General features: G+C 40.7%; 1 protein-coding gene and 1 pseudogene across 2 annotated transcripts in view; one reads left to right on the forward strand and one right to left on the reverse strand.

The window, feature by feature from the left end:
- The window catches only part of MACROD2 (mono-ADP ribosylhydrolase 2), a 2,078,532-nt gene that overhangs the window by 966,440 nt on the left and 1,092,456 nt on the right, over nt 1-19,636 (reverse strand). The window lies entirely within an intron of this gene.
- Nucleotides 2,004-2,880, forward strand: LOC105732708 (U1 small nuclear ribonucleoprotein A-like; annotated as a pseudogene).

Below are 19,636 nucleotides of genomic sequence, written 5' to 3' on the forward strand. Positions count from 1 at the left end.
CCTGATAACTCCTAAAACAGTTAAGGGAGAATACACATGATCTGGAAGATGCTGACATTTTTAGAAAGAAGATTTTTTATATCTCTCCCAAATATCACTTGATCAAATAAGAAGTTTTGTAGAGCAAACAGGAAAACGGGAGCCTATATCACCTAACACCACATTTGTCATCCCGAGCAGTTTACCTTCCTATGCCTGAGTCTGTGTGTGCCTGACGTTGAAATAACAATACCTGCCCTTTCATCCCCCTTCTTTGTATGGACACCGTGAGAAAAAATGGGTAGCCCCTTGAGTTCTTAGGAGAAAGGGTACTTGGAAACTGAAGTAGAGGACTATGGATATCCCAAGGAGCGAAAACTCAAAATACAGCTTGGGAACTTCAATATAGTTTCTATTATTTTCCAGGGCCCTTTGGCCGCTTATAACTTTTCCTTCCAGCTGGCAGACTCCAAGTCCCCTGACTGTTTTCTGCTCCACCTCATGGATTGATCCTTTTCTTACAACTCCCCAGGACCCGATAAACTCCCCAAGTTCACTTTTTATGAAGAATGCTGGAATGTTCATAATTAGTTTTCTCAAATAAAACCAAGGCATATAAACGCTCAGTGAAAGCTGGAGAGGGAGGGCTTGGGTAGCTACTTTTCCAGAGGCCCTTTCCCCTCATTGAGTCCTACGAGCTTTCTGAGAATGCCTCTCCCTTCCCCCGCCCAGCTCAGAGCATCAGGAAAAGTCTCCAGAAGCCGCATCAGCACTTCCAAATGCTGTAACAAGAGCTGCTGCTGCAATGGGCTCCCTGCTGTGGTCTCTCTAGTGTGTCCATCTGAAATTCAGTGATAAAAGAAACAATTAAAAGACAGACGACTCAGCTGCACTGGTAAGAAATGGCATCGATATATCTGAAACTTAATGTAGGCAAGATCCATAAAAATGCAACGTGAGCCTCCAATCTTCCTCACCAGGACAGCATAAGGATTAATCAGATCAAACCAGGAAAAGTGCTTCAACTTCTCTAGAGGAAGAAATCAGCCATTCTTGGAGTAAAACATATTTTTCTTCTATTCATCTACTTTAAAAATATAAATGGCCTATACCAACCTTCAGAAAAATGATTTACCATACGATCAATACTAATCCTTTACATTTAGATAGAGCTTTACACTTTCAAGATGCTTTCACATGTATTATCTCCTAGAGTATTACATCCTGGAACTAAAAATATGGTTCTAGAAATAAAACTTTTTTTTTCCCAACTCGTTCATACTTGGATATACTGATTTTTGCCCCCTAACGTCAAGAACTTGAATCATAAGACCTTTTGCCTGTGGACATTCAGCTTACATTATTAACTCATAAAGAAAAGACGTAACTCTTCTTTACTTAACAAAAAAATAATGTGTCCAAGTGGAAAACAAAGGTGAATTTTTTAAAAAAAAAAGGGGAGTTAAAGAATATAATTTGTCCTTTGTTAACCTTTTCAACCAAACAGAATTTAAAACAATTCAGGGTCTGTTTTGTGTAAATTTCCTACCGCCCTTAATAACTTAATAGCACAATTGCAAGCACATTTGCTCCCTGTTCTGGCTAACTGCCACAAGACTGAAATCTTTTGTCTCTTCTAAAACACTGTAAACATCGTTAAATGCCAAAACCTATAAAACACTTTTATGAAGTAATTTGCAAATTTTATGGACTTAATAAGGCAAATTTTATTCTGAACTACCAGATACTGCTTTCCCATTCATCGCATTCATTCATTCATTCACTCGTTTATTTCTTCATTCATTGCTATGTGGAATTCTATGTATGAAGGTTTAAATGCTTATATCCTAAACCTGTGTGGATATTAGATCAAGAAATAACGCTGTGCCTCCGTCCTTCCCACTCCCACCTTGCCAGACCTCCTCTCGGAAGGAAGATCCTCGAGCAGCCCGTTAAGCCAACGTTGGGACAAAGGAATTGGAGAAAACCAAGGCTAAAGTCACGTTTTTCCTCCTTTAAGCCTTCACTCCATGGCAGTTCCCGAGACCCGCCCTAACCACACTATTTATATCAACAACCTCAACCAGAAGATCAAGAAGGATGAACTAAAGAAATCCCTGTACGCCATCTTCTCCCAGTTTGGCCAGATCCTGGGTATCCTGGTATCACGGAGCCTGAAGATGAGGGGCCAGGCCTTTGTCATCTTCAAGGAAGTCAGCAGTGCCATGAAAGCCCTGCGCTCCATGCAGGGTTTCCCCTTCTATGACAAGCCCATGCGTATCCAGTATGCCAAGACCGACTCAGATATCATTGCCAAGATGAAAGGTACCTTTGTGGAGCGGGATCGCAAGCGGGAGAAGGGAAAGCCCAAGAGCCAGGAGACCCCAGCCGCCAAGAAGGCTGTGCAGGGCGGGGCAGCTGCTCCCGTGGTGGGAGCCGTGCAGGGGCCTGTCCCGGGCATGCCCCCAATGACTCAGGAACGCGCATCATGCACCACAGGCCGGGCCAGTCGCCCTACATGCCGCCCCCTGGCATGATCCCCCCACCAGGCCTTGCACCTGGCCAGATCCCACCAGGGGCCATGCCCTCACAGCAGCTCATGCCGGGACAGATGCCCCCTGCGCAGCCTCTTTGCGAGAATCCACCGAATCACATCTTGTTCCTCACCAACCTGCCAGAGGAGACCAACGAGCTCATGCTGTCCATGCTTTTCAATCAATTCCCTGGCTTCAAGGAGGTCGTCTGGTCCCCGGGAGGCATGACGTCGCCTTCGTGGAGTTCGACAATGAGGTACAGGCAGGGGCAGCTCGCGATGCCCTGCAGGGCTTTAAGATCACCCAGAACAACGCCATGAAGATCTCCTTTGCCGAGAAGTAGCACCTTCCCCCGCCCCCGTGCCTGCCCCTTCCCCTATTCTGGGGCTACCCCTTTCCCCCTTGGCTCAGCCCCCTGAAGGTAAGTCCCCCTTGGGGGCCTCCTTGGAGCCGTGTGTGAGTGAGTGGTCGCCACACAGCATTGTACCCAGAGTCTGTCCCCAGACATTGCACCTGGCTCTATTAGGCCGGAATTAAAGTGGTCCTTTGAGGGAAAAAAAAAGAAAAGAAAAGAAAAGAAATAACAAGAAGTAGATTTAGAAAGAAATAAAAGAAGAAATAACAGAGAGATGCCCCCACCTCTACTTTTTAAACATAAGAATGCTGTAGAAGAAGGCAGAAATACAGCAAGATGGTAATGAAGAACAAAAGTGATGGAAAATATATTTGTAGCTACATCTCTTAGAGAGCTCCCTGGAGCTGAAAAGTGAGAAAGCATATTGTTCCTGCCTAAATAACAGTAATAATAATAACAGTAATACTTAGAAAGCATGGAATCATCACACAATTATAAGTATATAATGTGACAAGCTTAATTTAACAATATGTATTGAGGTTAAAACTATTCATATGGTTTGGCTTAATGATATACTAATTGAAAATCTTTTCTAAAGAAATAATCAGAGATTCAGACAATGATTTATTATAAAGATATTTATCCCAGTATTACTAACAAAGCAAAAATTGATCCATTTTAAATATTTTGTCATATAAGACTATTTACCCAAATGAGGTACTTTCACGTAATGGAAAGATAGGCAGCTATTACAACAAAATTTGTAAATACATTATAAGGACATTAAAAATGTTGATGATATAACGGTAAGAAAACCAAGAGGAACACAAAATTGTATAATCAGTATCATAACAAATACATAACATATATATGCATACACACAGACACACATAATAAATGTTTGAAGGAAATGTCAATCTATTAACCTTGATTATCAAGATTATAACTGCTTATGTTTTATAGTTTTCATAGTTAACACATATTGCCTTTATAATCATTGAAAAAAGTTACTGTCATAAAGATAATCCTCTTTCATAACTTCCCCCCACCCTTTATCCTTCTGCGCTCGTGAAGAGTGTCTCTGTCACTTCTGTACCCTGCAGTGGTCACTGTGTTGGTGTCCTCTGCCATCATGAGTCTAAGCCAATCATAAGCCTGTATTTCTCATCCTCTTACCAGAGCTGGACTCAGAACTGGGCAGATTTAAGTCAGTTTAGGACAAAAGGCACAAGGAGGAGTTTACTTAAGGGAACTGGGAAAATGAAGGTGGTCATTTTTCGCAATGGAAAGAGAGAACACTGCTGTCATTCATCTTTTGAGTGGATAGAAACTAGCCTCATGTTGAAGATGATGCTACAGACAGCAGAGAAGGTACTTACACCCCTCAGAGAATTTGCAAGAAACTGATTTAAACAGCCCTGAAGTATGTCCTAATTTTGGTTTTCCTGTTATGCACTATAATAACCTTCCTTATATATAAGTGAATTTGAGTTGGAAATTCTGTTATTCACTGATAGATACACAATGTAATTTATTCTCTAACATTAAATACCTTCAGTCTGATCAAATGAAGGAGAGAGCTAATAAAATGCAATTATTCCGATAGCTTACCTTTCATACTTTATTTTCCATCACATCAACATAAATGTCCATCAGAGTGGTTTACTTCTCTCCTCTTACATGCTCTTGTCTTTTTTCATCATTATTTAATGAAAATCTCCAACATACAGAAAAGCTGAAATAATTTTACAATAACCCCACCTAGAATCTACACTTAACATGTTTTACTGTACTCGCTTTAGCGTTATGCACACATCCTCTGTCCACTCATAAGTTAATGTGATTTTTGTTCCAAACTTTCAAGAACTCCTTTCACCGCATCACCATTATCAAAGACAAATTCAAATTCTACTTACTTATTTAAATACTCTGTTGCCATTTACCTTTCCATGTATTTATATCTCTTTTCTTCTGTAAGTTGATAAGATTCTTAAGGGAAGAGATGCTGTCTAATGGATGTGTGTATCGCTTGCAGTGCCTGACATTCCATATGAATGTCTGCTGTCAGCAAATACGTAGAAAGATAGAGTGAAAACCGAAGTGTGTGTTTTCTATTCTCTACTCGCCACACCACACAGAATGTTTCTAACGTCAGATATGAGGGAAAGAGGGGGTTCCATTGCATTGTATATTCATTGCATGCCAAGCGAGTAATCAATTCTGCAATGGATACCAGCTGTGTGTCCCCCAAGTCAATTCTGATACTTTCTACCTAGATATAGTGTCAGACACCACAGGCTCAGGGGTCAGTCCCACAAGACTGCACCCCTGCCTTCAAATATAAGTTACCTGTGCTTCTGACCGCCAGCTCTAAATCAGGGTTCCCACACCTCCTCCTTGGGTGCAATTTATAGGACACTACAAAAGACACAGATAAGGAGATGAATAGGTATTGGAGGAGCAAATCTTCCAAGCCCCTTCTCGGGGGGGATCCCTCCAGGCATCTTCACATGTTCGGCTATCTGGAAGCTTCCTGAACCCCGTCGTTTCAGGTTTTTATAGAAGCTTCATTAGGCAGGCATGATTGATTAAATTATTAGCCACTGCTGATCAACTCAACCTTCAGCCCCTGTACTCTACCCAGAGGCTGAGGATGGGGCTGAAAAGTCTCAACCCTCTAATGGTGCCTTCTTTGGCCTTTTCTGTGACCAGCCCCCATCCTTAAGCTACCTAGGAGCTGCCAGTCACCAGCTAACTCATTAGCTTGACACAGAAGGAAGACCAAATATATATTTCACAACTTCACAGTATGCATTATGGAAATAAACTTCAATCACTGGAATACATTGGATTTTGGTGATTCAATGCCATTTTATGGTAAAATAAAGACCTAAATTGTATTTCAGTGGGCTATAAACTTTAAACATGCCATTTGTTATATTTTTTTCCGGTAATATTTTCTGTATCAAATTCTAAAAGTACACCAGTTTTTTTCTATGAAACTGAACCAGGCAGTAAACAAGTTTATATAGCAAATGTCTCATTAACAAGGGAAACACTAAGTCTTGGAAGAAAATAAGCTTCTTAGTTATTTTTTATAGTCAACTTCTGTGAATTAAATACTCTTTAAAATATTGTTTCCTTTGCAAACATTTTCATGTGAAAAACTGGTGCTAAGACCTTCGCTTCAGTCCTGATGAATGAAACGAACAATCCAGAGAGCTGGACTTGACAGTATATGAAACTCAAACATAAGATTGAATGTTACTTTTTATTAAATATAAGGAGAATTGTGTTTATTTCTTTTTATCCACCATCCTGAAGTGACTTCTTTAAAGCATTTTTTCCAAGTTATAGTCAAGCTACTGAAAAGAAATGTGGTACTTATGTGTGTGTGTGTGTGTGTATGTATCTCTGTGTGTGTGTATGTATGTCTGTGTGTGTGTATGTATGTGTGTGTGTATGTATATCTGTGTGTGTGTATGTATCTCTGTGTGTGTGTGTATGTATGTCTGTGTGTGTATGTATATCTGTGTATGTATATCTGTGTGTGTGTATGTATATCTGTGTGTATGTATGTGTGTGTGTATGTGTGTGTATGTATATCTGTGTGTGTGTATGTATGTCTGTGTGTGTGTGTATGTATGTCTGTGTGTGTGTATGTATATCTGTGTGTGTATGTATCTCTGTGTGTGTGTGTATGTATGTCTGTGTGTGTGTGTATGTATATCTGTGTGTGTGTGTATGTATCTCTGTGTGTGTGTATGTATGTCTGTGTGTGTATGTATATCTGTGTATGTATATCTGTGTGTGTGTATGTATATCTGTGTGTTATGTATATCTGTGTGTATGTATGTGTGTGTGTATGTGTGTGTATGTGTATGTGTGTGTGTATGTATATCTGTGTGTATGTATATCTGTGTGTGTATGTATATCTGTGTGTGTATGTATGTGTGTGTGTATGTGTGTGTATGTGTATGTGTGTGTATGTGTGTGTATGTGTATGTGTGTGTATGTATATCTGTGTGTGTATGTATATCTGTGTGTGTATGTATGTGTGTGTATGTGTGTGTATGTGTATGTGTGTGTGTATGTATATCTGTGTGTGTGTATGTATATCTGTGTGTGTGTATGTGTGTGTGTATGTGTGTGTATGTGTGTGTGTGTATCTGTGTGTGTTAGGAGGATTACACATCTGAAATAATTGTGCTAGTCTTTGGGTTTATAGAAAATTGATGCAATTTCTTATTTTAAACGATTAACATATTTGGCAGGCCACAAGGATTGAGGAGCATGTGTTTCTAGTAGTCAGAATGGTTGAGGTATGGACCTTTCATAATCTCTATTCTGTTATAACTAACATCTTTGATAGTAATTGGAGACATATTCATAGTTTTTCAAGAGTCTTCAAATATAGATAGCTTTAAGCTTGTCTTTATTATCACTTCTCTTTCATGGGTATCTTCGTCCATTTTTCGCTCCTATAACAAAATACCAGAGACTGGGTACTTTATCATTTTTAAAAGTTCATTTCTCACAGTTTTGGAGGCTGGGAAATCCAGTATCAATGGGCTAGCATCTGGTAGAGGTCTTCCTGCTATTATCAACCCATAGCAGAAGGGCAAAGAAAGGGCAAGAGAGAGAGAGAGAGTACGCAAGAAAAGATAAACAGATTCTAATGCTAACGAACCTACTTTTAAGATAAGGACATTAATGTATACATGAGGATGGTGCCTCCATGTCCCAAACACCTTCCATTAGGCCCCATCTTCCAACACCACTGCTTTGGGGATCAAGTTTTCAACACATAAACTTTGGGGGACATATTCAAATTATGGCAGTGAGGTTTACTATTTGATTTATTCTTTTTTAGATGTGGAATGGGGGATATTCAAACTTAAAACATAAATGTTTAATATTGAGTAAGACATCCAGGTAAAATGACACATACTTTTCTTAGACTCCAGATTATATAGCAGGATGGCTAACCTCAAACAAGAATCTTGCTTAAAGCTGCTAGACTGGAAGTAATTGATGGAAAGGAAATAAATAATAGGACAATAACCTAAGCAATATTCTGCCTTAAGGAATCATTTCTCCATAAGCTCACACTTGGGAAAAAGCCCAATATGCTAGACTACAGTCAGAAAAATACTGTTTCTGCCCATAAGAATTGTTGCAATGAGTTTTATTCATTTGGTTCGCCCAAAGGTGAAATATTTCTATTCTTGCCATCATCTATCTAGATCATTCAGTGAAAAATGAATTATCCTGTCTGTCTTTAAATGGATTAACCATACAAAGATTACTCCAACATGAATTATTTTTTAAAAAACCCAGGCCAATCCTAAGCTTTATGAAAGATATTGAAGGTCTTCTTCCTATGAACTATCAAAACAGTCACACCTAAAACTATTTGTTAATAAATGAATCATTGTAGATAAACTGAGTTTACTTCATCTCTGAAACAATATACGTAAGTATTCTTCAAAAGACCTATTACGTACCATTTTACATGTATGTAGACATTTAAAGATATTATTGTGTTAATAATTTAATGTAACTTTTAAGAGGAAAACATTTATTGTCCTTGTTTTAAAATCATGCTTTTTGAGAACTCTTACATTATGTTCTTCTGAGTTACAAATGCATTTTCCCCTTAAAATTTTTTAAAATAGAAGAAAAGGCAACTGCTAGGTAGCAACTAGGTGGAATGAGAATTGCAATAGTAGAAGAGAGAAAGCCAAATTCATACAAAAATATGCTACTACAAAGCGGCCAATCACAGGCACGTTTTACGGAGCCTAAAAATTAGGACTTTTAGGATTCAAAACTTGCAGCACAGAATTTACTTCAGAACAACAAACCGTGAAATCTACTTAGTTTTCTTTCTAAGGTGCTAATTTTAATTTATAGCACTGTTTCATTGTTTCTCCATAAGGTAGCATTTTTATCTTAATGTCTAAAAACATAGACTTGTTTAAAAGAAATACAATGCGAATTTAATCGGCAAAATCCACACAATCAGCAATAATTTATCGTACTTCGGTATGCATATAGGCAAAAAGCAAAAAGTACTGAGTATAAAATACTTTGGCAAATCTTTTTATAAAGTTTCAAACAGCATTACAAAATATTCTTCTCAAGACATTTATTCAGTCACTGAGCTAGGGAAGGAAGGCATGAATCTGACGTAGTTCCCGTTCTCCAGGAAATCACAGATGAGAGCAACATGTATTCAGATAAACTGCATGTCTCATGATCCTTCAAAGCGCTGTCTTTCGGCTTAAAATGCCATCTGCTTTTTGAAAACTCCTGGCTGATTTAGTGGAATCAGATGTCTTCTTGAATCCAACTTGGTTTTACAACACAGGAATGGCCTAAATGTTTCTATTCTTTTTATCTCCTGACCAAGTAAAAGCATGTCAGCTGTGGGTAATCCATCAACAACTGTACAAAACTTCCACAATTGTTGTAGTTCAATTCCATTGTCTACTGGGAGCTCACATTCCTTATCCTCTTTAAGATTCGAAATAGAGCCAAAGCCCATTGCTAACATCATTTTTCAGAAACAGAATTCCTGGGTCTAACAGTCTCACAAATTTTATTGCTTAACCTCAAGTTGGTTGCCTGCTTATCGCTAATTTTTGCTATTCATAAATAATATAAGACTGAGGTTTTTTTCTCCCAAAAACAAAACAACAACAAAAACAGGTGTTCAAATTTACCCTAGTGAAAAGTGGGTAGATTGTCCCCATTCCTTTTCCGTGTTAATCCACTTTGTGTTGCCATAAAGGAATACCTGAGACTGGGTAACTTCTAAAGAAAAGGTTTCCTTGGCTCGTGGTTCTGCAGCTTTACAAGCATGGCACCACCATCTACTCAGCTTCTGGTGAGGCCACAGGAACACTGCAATCATGACAGAAGGCAAACGGGGAGCCAATGCGTCATATAGCGAGAGGGAGCAAAAGAGAGGGGAGGAGGCGCCAGGCTCTTTTAAAACAAGTAGTTCTTGCATGAATTGCAACTGCGGGAAGGACACTAACCCATTTATGAGGGATCTGCCCTCTATGAGCCAAACGTTCCCCACTAGACCTCACCTCCAAAATTAGGGATTACATTTCAACATGAGATTTGGAGAGGACAAATATCCAGACCATATCATTCTACTCCTGACCCCCCAAATTCCACGCCCCTCTCACACTATAAAATACAGTCACCCCTTCCCAGTAGTTGTCTTAACTCATCACAGCATTAACTCAAAAGTGCAAAGTTTCATCTGAGACCCACGGCAAGTTCCTTCTACCTATGAACTTGTAAAATCAAAAATAAGTTATTTGTTTCCAAGATACAATGGTAGAACTGGCACTGGGTAAACAATCCCTGATCCCAGGGAAGAATCAGCCAAAAGAATGAGGCAACAGGCACCACACAATTCTGAAACCCAGCAGGGCAGGCGCTAAATCTTACAGCTCCAGCATAATCCTTGACTCCAGGATTTTCAGCCACGTTGGTGTGAGGAGTGGGGTCCCAAGGCCTTGGGCAGCCCTGCCCCTGTGGCTTTGTAAGGTGCAGCCTCTGTGACTGCTGTCACAGGTTGGAGTGGAGTGCCTGTGGCTTTTCTAGGCTCAAGGTGCAAGCTGCTGGTGGCTCTATCATTCTCCTGTCTGGAGGGTGGCAACCCCTTCCCACAGCTCCATTTGGCAGTGCCCCAGTGGGGACTCTATGTGGTATCTCCAATCTCACATTTTCCCCTAGACACTGACCTAGTAGAGACTCTCTGCAGGGGCTCTGCCCCTGTAGCAGGCTACTGCGTGGGCACCCAAGCTTTCCCATACATCCTCTGAAATCTACGTGGAAGCTACCAAGCCTCCTTCACTCTTGCATTCTGCATGCCTGCAGACTTAGCAACACATGGAAGTCACCAAGGCTTATGGCTTGTGCTTTCCAAAGTGGCAGCCCAAGCTGTACCTGGGGCCCTTATACCTGAGGCTAGAGTGCTGCTAGTGTGGATACAGGGAATAGTGTCCTGAGGTTGCACAGGACAGAGGAGCCCTGGGCCAGACCCTCAAATCAATTCCTTCCTTCTAGGTCTCTGGGTCTGTGATAGGCAGGGCAGCCTGGAAGATTTCTGAAATGCCTTTAAGGCCTCTTTTTTCATTGTCTTGAATATTAGCAGTTGGCTCCCTTTCAGTCATGCAAATCTCTCTAGCAAGTAGTTGCTCTGCAGCCCGCTTGAATTCCTCTCCTGAGAATGCTTTTTTCCTTTTCAACCACAGGGCCAAGTTGTGAATTTTCCAAATTTTTAAGCTCTGCTTCTCTTTTATTTATAAGTTCCAACTTTAAGTCATTTATTTGTTGCCATATCTATTTATACGTTGTCAGAAGCAGCCATGCCACATCTTAAATGCTTTGCTGCTTACAGATTTCTTCTTCCAAATACCCTAAGTCATCACTCTTAAGTTTCACCTTCCACAAAGGCCTCAGACACGATTGCGATGCAGCCAAGCTCTTTGCTAGTACATAACAAGGGTGACCTCTACACTAGCGCCCAATAACTTCCTCATTTCCATCTGAGTCAGCCTGGCCTTTACTGTCCATATTTCTATCAGCATTTAGTCACAAGCACTTCACAAGTCTCTAGGAAGTTCCAAACTTTCCCTCGTCTTCCTGTCTTCTAAGCTTTCCAAACTCTTCCAGTCTGTGCCCATTACCAGTTTCAAGGCCACTTTCACATCTTCAAGTATCTTTATAGCAATGCCCCACTTCTCAGTAACAATTTTCTGTGTCAGTTCATTTTTTATTGCTATAAAGGAATACCTGAGACTGGGTAATTTTTTAAAGAAAATAGGCGTACTTGGCTCACAATTCTGCTGGCTGTACAAATATCACATGCACATCTACTCAGCTTCTGATGAAGTTTCAGGAAGCTTAAAATCATAGTGGAAGGCAGAGGGGAAGCCAGCATGTCACATGGCTTAGGGAGCAAGAGAGAAGGAAGGAGGTGCTAGGCTCTTTTTAACAACTAGCTCTCACATGAACTAATACCGTGAGGAGGGGACCAAACTATTCATGAAGGATCTACTCCCATGACCCAGACACCTCCCACCAACACTGGGAGTCACATTTCAATATGAGATTTGGAGGGGAGAAATAGCCAAATCATAGTATTTGTTTACACAACATTTCTACATTTGTTCTGTGCACATCGATGGTTCAAAATCATGACCAATGGGTATTCTGAGAGTATATTTAAAACTATATATAATGTATGTTGAAATCAATCACAAGTAGTCATGGGAATAGTCATAGAAGTCATAAAAGTATAATGACTTCTAAAATACATAATAATACAGTAACAATTATTTAGTAACCATCTGCAATCCTCAAAAGAATATGAAAAAAAGGTATGATATTATCAGAAGATTGAAGAAAATTATAATCTTTTATCCTCTGAGTGGCAGAGAAATACCCACCCAGTGTATCTCAAAAGAGAAGATGCCCAGATAAAATTTAACTTTTGTAATTTAAAATGTTGCTAAGGAAGAAAAAGAGGAACAAAATTAACCTTGCAGCTGTGTCAGCCAGAATAGCAGTATGGGGCACGAGAAGAGCATGAGCTTCGCTACTGGTTTTACCTAAGAGAACAAAATGCGATACATTTACTATTTGTTAACTGGAAGTCTCTGGGCAAGTGTTCCTAGAGATTCCATGTTCTCATTAGATAAAATATGTATCATAAAACCACTTTGTAGCAAGTAGTTAACAAACATTTGTTTCTTTCACATAACCATCACCCACCCCATCCAATCTTTAACACCAATCAATAAATTGATTGTGTATGTCTATATACAAATGTGTAGGCCATGTTTATAAAAAGCTTGAAAAGCATAGTCATGTGAAACAGCTCTTAATTAATTTCAGGCTGGGCATGGTGGCTCACACCTGTAATCCCAGCACTTTGGGAGGCTGAGGCAGGTGGATCACTTGAGGTCAGGAGTTCGAGACAAGCCTAGCCAACATGGTAAAACCCTGTCTCTACTAAAAATACAAAAACTAGCTGGGTATGGTGGCCCACGCTTGTAATCCCAGCTACTCAGGAGGCTGAGGCAGGAGAATTGCTTGAACCTGGGAGACGAAGGTTGCAGTGAGCTTAGATCACACCACTGCGCTCCGGCCTGGATGACAGAGTGAGACTCCATCTCAAAAAAAAAAAATTTCAATACCAATTATTTTTAAGTCTTTATACATATAATAATAAGCATTAGGGTAAACCTTGACATTATATTTCAATATATTTGTCTGTGAAAATTTAAAATAGTGTGATCTTGCTAATTTAAATTAATTTGAGCATTTTTTGGTTTAATATAGCATTTAAAAATTTGTTGCATTTCCTAATAAAATTGCTAATGAACTTTCTCTATATTATCGGAATTTGTTTCTGACTCTTAGAAGATAAAATAGGAAATAAAATGTGCAATGGGATAAATTGAAAAACAGCCTGCCAAACTGGTTACTTTTGTTCCATTCTTCGTGATTTTTAGTTTGAAATTTGACTGTAGTAAGATTGTTATTTTAAATCATATTGTACAAATTTAAAACTTAGATTTAAATAAGAGCCTGTAGTTAACTGCACTTTTAAGGTGAAGGTGTAATCATGGTATAAGTATTTTTCCTAGTGTCATTGATGTTGTATTTTGTCGTAGGACTCGATTTGGCTAACGGAATGTAGGCAACAGTGACACTAAGCCTTTTCTGAGCTTAGGTCTTAAGCACCAGCTCTTGTTGGCTGGGTGCAGTGGCTCATGCCTACAATCCCACCATTTTGAGAAGCTGAGGCCGGCAGATCACTTGAGGTCACGAGTTCGAGACCAGCCTGGCCTGGTGAAACCCCCGTCTCTACTAAAAATACAAAAAAATTAGCCAGGAGTGGTAGTGGGTGCCTGTAATCTCAGTTACTCGGGAGGCTGAGGCAGGAGAATCGCTTGATCCCAGGAGGCTGAGGTTGCAGTGAGCCGAGATCGCACCATTGCTCTCCAGCCTGGGTGACAGAGCGAGACGCCGTCTCAAAAAAAAAAAAAAAAAAAAAAAGCGGCTCTTGTTTTCACTTTCCCGAGCTTCATAACCTCTTACAAGAGACCACTGCCCTAGGTAGCCACTGGGTAGAATACTCTCAAGCTGAGCCCCAGGATGTGGATTAAACCTAAACTCAACCCCCAAGCCTGGAGCAGAGCCACATCAGCTGGATGACAGATGGGTGGATGAAAAATAATGTTATTGATTTATGCCAATAAACTTTTTGTGGTTCTTTGCTGTGCAACGACAGTTGATTAATATAAAAGTATTACTTAAAACTTTCTTCCCTGGAATACATTGGTTATTTCATAATATAATGCAACTACTCAGTAAAATTAATTTAAAAGAATTTTCAGCAACTTTTATGGGATAAATATACTCTGTTAGGCATATAATAATGTTATATGCTTAAATGAGAGAAAATAAAACTTTATCTTACTTTCTCTGATATAATACCACCAAAGAAAATCATCCTGACGTAACTCAATGAAGACAAAAGCAATGACACTTCTTTATTTTTCTCCTTTCTATTTTTTCTTCTTCCATGTACTAGTCTATCTGAAATAATGATACTTCTTGATTGAGAAAACAATGCAACCACACCACTAGCTGTCTGCCAGAAGAATAAATGCAGATATTGTGTTATCTTCCCATTATGAAATCTGAAGAGGTGGTCTAGTCATGCTGAGACAATAGGAATTGCATGGTTCTGCCTGAAACTAAATTAGCAACCCTCCAAGATTTTGTCAAGATCTGTCATCATGCATAGAAATGAGGAAAACAGAGGATCTCTTTTTTCCATTTACCATCTACTCGAACTGAAGTATAAAATAATGTACGTGGCTATTCATATAGTGTGCATACTTAACTTTATGTGATATGGAACAGGAGGTGCTATTTGGCTGTCAAAATCTGTGCTCACACTTGCCTCTGATATGCCAGCATCACTCAGGCTTAATTCAGAGTTCTTATGCCACAACCACTCTCTTGAATAATCACAAAACTTGGACATACATGCCTACAACACAAAGACCAAGTGTGCTGTTTTGCAGGGTATAGTGGAATCTATAAGGCTTGGGGTCTTGTGAAAACAGCAGCCCTGATAAGCAGAGAGCTTCTGTGCACATCTGTAAATGGACTGTTGCATTTGCCTGAATGGAGACGGAGGTTGAGATTGCTATGCGTGGAGTGGCTATTATTCAAAACCAGCAGCATTAAAACGTTTAGGAAATGGCTGTTACCAGTACAAATGAAAAATGGGAAGTTACTTACCTGAATGATTGAACAGTCAACGAAAGAATGAAACCCATTAGACGTTTCAGGGAGATTCTGCATTATAAGAACTTCAATGTGAAATATTTGAAAGGCAAAGACAACAGACTTAAAATATACCTCGGTAGGGCTTATGTAGCTAGCCCATCAGAAGTCCTAGTCAACAGGCTCTGTGATTTATGAACTATATAAGATCAGCATCTGAACAGATGCCGTCTGAGATTCCACTGGATTTGGTGGTTCTGGGGTGGCCTCGCAGCTTCTAGTTTTGCCTCTAACATCATCTCCAAGCATTATCAGTGCTCCTCCTCCTAGAGAGGTGAGCTGGAGAAGGTCATTTTCTCAGCTCCTACTTTGGTGAAGGGGTAAGGTGCCAACTCTGATTGGTCTCCTTCTGTGTATTTGACACATGCAGGCTCTGATGTACACACCCACCCTCTAAAAAAGGAGGCAGAAGGCTGTAGTCACTCCATCACTGGTCCGAGAGACTGTGCCTAATGAGCCCTGCAAACGTAAACTGGGGGCTTTAGCTTCTCTGAGTCTGTTTCCTCACCTATAATTAAAGTGAAATTTTGGCTACATGAACATGTAGGGACTACTAACCTTATTTCCAATAGCAAATTTTGGAAATCGAATCATGGCTACGGATCATTGATTATGGAGCAGCTCTAACATGTTCCAGATAGATTTAATTCCTCCTACTCTGAACCACAGAATAGCACTTATTTTTCACCCCTTAGAGAATAACTGAATAATATCACTGATGGGGAAAAAAAAAAAACTGAGCAAAGGGGAATAGTTAGCATAAGATAGGAAACACCAAATTGTCATTTCGTGCAGGTAGCATTTTGTATGCACATGTGGGGTATACACACAATTTGTGTCGAAATCTAAACACTCACACACTCATAAATTCCCTAGGTTAATGCAGACATTTACCTGGTAAAGTATATTTCTTTGAATGTGTATACCAACTGGCCTTTGCTTTTAGACTAAAACATGATGTACCCAGAGGAATGTCATTTAAAATATGAGTCAAGTTTAAAAGGACAAAGAGCCTGATTCCCCTAGCCGATCATGTTAAATCTCATGATAGGCAGCCTTCTTTCATTACATGTGCTATCTGCATGTGGTTGCAATTCAGTATTTATATTGGTTTTCATTCTGTGTCCCTCACAGAGGGTGGTAGAAAGGTTTAGGAAAAGAGGCAGGCAGCAAAATCGTAATTGAATTCTAGGAGAGGGAGTTGAGGCATTTCCTGTTTCTGCTGAACTTTTTTTTTCTTGACAGCATCATATACGATGACATTGCAATTTGCAGTTCTCAGAGCCGGTAGCTTCTTGCTTCGAGGGTCTTGTCCTTCCTTTACTCCAGCGTATCATAGCTCATGGCCCTGTGAGCTGGGAGCCACCACCATCATGCCTTACTCTTCTCTTTTTTGACTGAATGAAGTGAATGAATGAATAAGTGAAGCAGATAAAGCTGCATGAGTTATGCTGCTTCGAATCCCTTTAGAAATGAAGTATGGTATGAAGGAAATATATAGCACCAGGTCTAGCTGAGCAATCGGCACTCAAACTGTGCTCAAATCCCATCTGCAGATAGATCTTAGTGAGGTAGAGTGGTGCTGGCCACAGTGGAGGTTTTCCTCTTGATGTTGTGCCAGGGGAGATTTGGACACCAGCGCAGGACGCAAGAACTGCAAGGGCTAAGGCAGGAACCACCGCCTGCTTCAAAGCTCTGCAGGCCTCCCTGGTCCCAAGTTCTATTCTGATTGCCAAGTACAGACATCGCTAGAATCAAAGCTCTGTGAGATCAAGAACTTGATCTGCTTTGTTCACTATTATGTGCCTAGTGCTTGGAACTATGCCTGACCCATAGTAGTCACTCAGTAAATATGTGTTCAATTGATTAATTAGTTAAAAGAAAAACACAATTAATTAAGTTAAGCATTAAGTTCTTATTAACACTTTAGCTCAGTTTGGGAGCACAGTAAAACCTTCACCTTCTACTCCAAGGATTTTTTTTTACAAGTATCACAACAAGTACTTCATTTTCACAATTACAGAACCTTCCTTCTAGTCCTCCAGGGAACCGGAGATGATTTGGAAGCAGAGTTGCCAGATGAAATACAGGATGGCTAGGTAAATTTGAATTTCAGCTAAACAACAAATAATTTTCACATAAGTATATCCCAGTCAGTGCATGGGATCTACTTATACTTTAAAAAAATTCATTGCTCAACTAAAATGTAAATTTAACTGGGCATCTTACATTTTTGTTAAATTCAGCCATACTATTTCTCAACACCTAGAAATGCAGCCAGCTCTTTACTCCAGCCTCTTTCTCCTGAGGCTGTTTACCTATTTTCAGGATCTAAGAGAGCATGCATACTCCCTCACTCTCTTACACAAGGCCAAATTCCATTCCACTAGAAACACTCCCCCATTTTTCATCAGCAAATATAAGGTATGTTAGCAAGTGACCACTAGGGCCCAGGGCAAGCCCGAGGATGCAGTATCTGCCCTTGCTTTGCCTTCAGAGCAACAAGCTTGCTCTCCTCTATCTCTCAGCTTTTCTAGAGAGGCGGCAGGTGCCAGTCTATCATGTCCCCCCAGCTGCAGAGGCACATATCAAGCTTCCCAAAGAGTCCTGTTGAAGCCCCTCTCACTGGGCTTAGAAAGAGAGAGCTAGACTCCTCCTACCATTATCCAGTTCTCATAACTCTGAGACCTGAAATTCATTTGACACTTTATTATGAGACATCTTTGCTTTACCTGCAAAGCCCCTTCCCCTTCTCTTTTATCCAGTACAGATTTTAACATAAATGAATCCTTAATGAGAACAAATAGCCAGGAAGAAGCATCCCTGGCTAAGAGCCATGGAGAAGGCCTTAGTTTTAATCCCTCAGAAGCAGACCTGGAGACCAGGACTGACATGCAAGTGGTTTATTAGGAGGCAGATCCCAGGAAATCTCAGCAGGGGAGTGGGGAGGGGAGACAGGAAAGGGAGAGCAGCTAAAACAGCGTGCGTTATCAAGCGCGGTGCCACTGCAGGCTGCTCGAGCTCAAGCCCACTGAAGAGCCTGGGGAGACAGAGTAGGGCATGCACTTCATGGATGAGAAGGAAGCTCAGGTAGGTAGGTATCCACTGACTCCCTATGGTTACTGAGTGATGCCACCAAGGGCATGAACACTCCAACATTTCCGTTTTGCTTGTGTGGATGAAAGGTTCCAGCTGCCTGACAGAAGCCCTCAGGCAGAATCACAGCTATTCTAGGAGGCAGCGTTTACAGGTGAGTACGGAGGGAGAGGGCACGGCACGACAGCTCCTGCACGTTGGGAAATGAGGGGTGTCTTTCATAGTTGATCGCAGTGGTCCAAAGGAGGAAATAATCCAGATATCTGAGCATACACTATCACAGCATCAGGGCCTTTTAAAATACATGCTGTAAAATCATTCTGTCCCCCTCTCATCAGCAATTTCATACCATTTTGACTTTTATCGAATTAATTTCTCTGAGCTTTCACCCATATAGGATGCCTGCTACTCAATTTCACCAGCAACACCCCCACACAAGTTAAAAATCACGACACTGTAATGAGGCCAAGCTCCCTGAGCCAGCTTCATTGTGTATGAGCTTTTCTGTTATTCTCAAGAAGTTCCTATTACTCACGGGAATACTGCTAGTGTATATTTGGCTGTTATGTCCAAACACAGTCATACCAACTTCTCAAGTTTACCTTTAGCAAGGGCACAGTCTATTGCATAATGCGGAGCTAGACACTAATGGCAGGTCTGTTCTAAATGAGAACATTGATGTCCAGAGAAAACGGGCTTCAGTAACCCTCCGTGACCTTTGGCACATGAAGCCAGGGGAGAGGGATTTGTTATAGCTAGCAGACCTCATACAGTTGTGGGGAAGTGAAGGCGCTGGGGGAAAGCTGGAAGATGGGAGAAGTCACTATCCAGTCAATCTGAGAAGCCAAGGGTGCCAGCCATGCAAGAGAAGTCTGAAGGGAAGGTTCATAGAGAGGGAAGCACGTCCCTGGGGCTGTTGCCTCTGTGGGTCTGCAGTCAAGTCTGCGGCGCTGGGCCTTGGGCTATGCTTGGTCAATGGGACAAGCAGGTAGAAAGAAGAGCAAGACACAGGGTGGAGGAGAGTGAGAACAAGCCAGAACTTGCCAGCATCTCTGCGACTGTCACCACATGGAATGGTGACAACCTTCAGAGAGGAATGGCTGCTGCTTTGCCGCGACCTTCAAAACTCCTCTTTTAGCCAACCCAACCAGAATCACACAGGGCAGGGGATTCTTGGAAATGGAATTCCAGCTTAACCAAGTTGAAACATCATACACAGTTTCTTTACAACTGAATGAGGGACAGCAACCCTAACAATCTCCTTCACAGCGCTGTAACA

The sequence above is a fragment of the Aotus nancymaae genome, unplaced genomic scaffold (assembly GCF_030222135.1).
Source record: "Aotus nancymaae isolate 86718 unplaced genomic scaffold, 86718_ANA_hifiasm-v0.15.2.pri h1tg000001l, whole genome shotgun sequence".
In the NCBI taxonomy this organism is placed as follows: Eukaryota; Metazoa; Chordata; class Mammalia; order Primates; family Aotidae; genus Aotus; species Aotus nancymaae.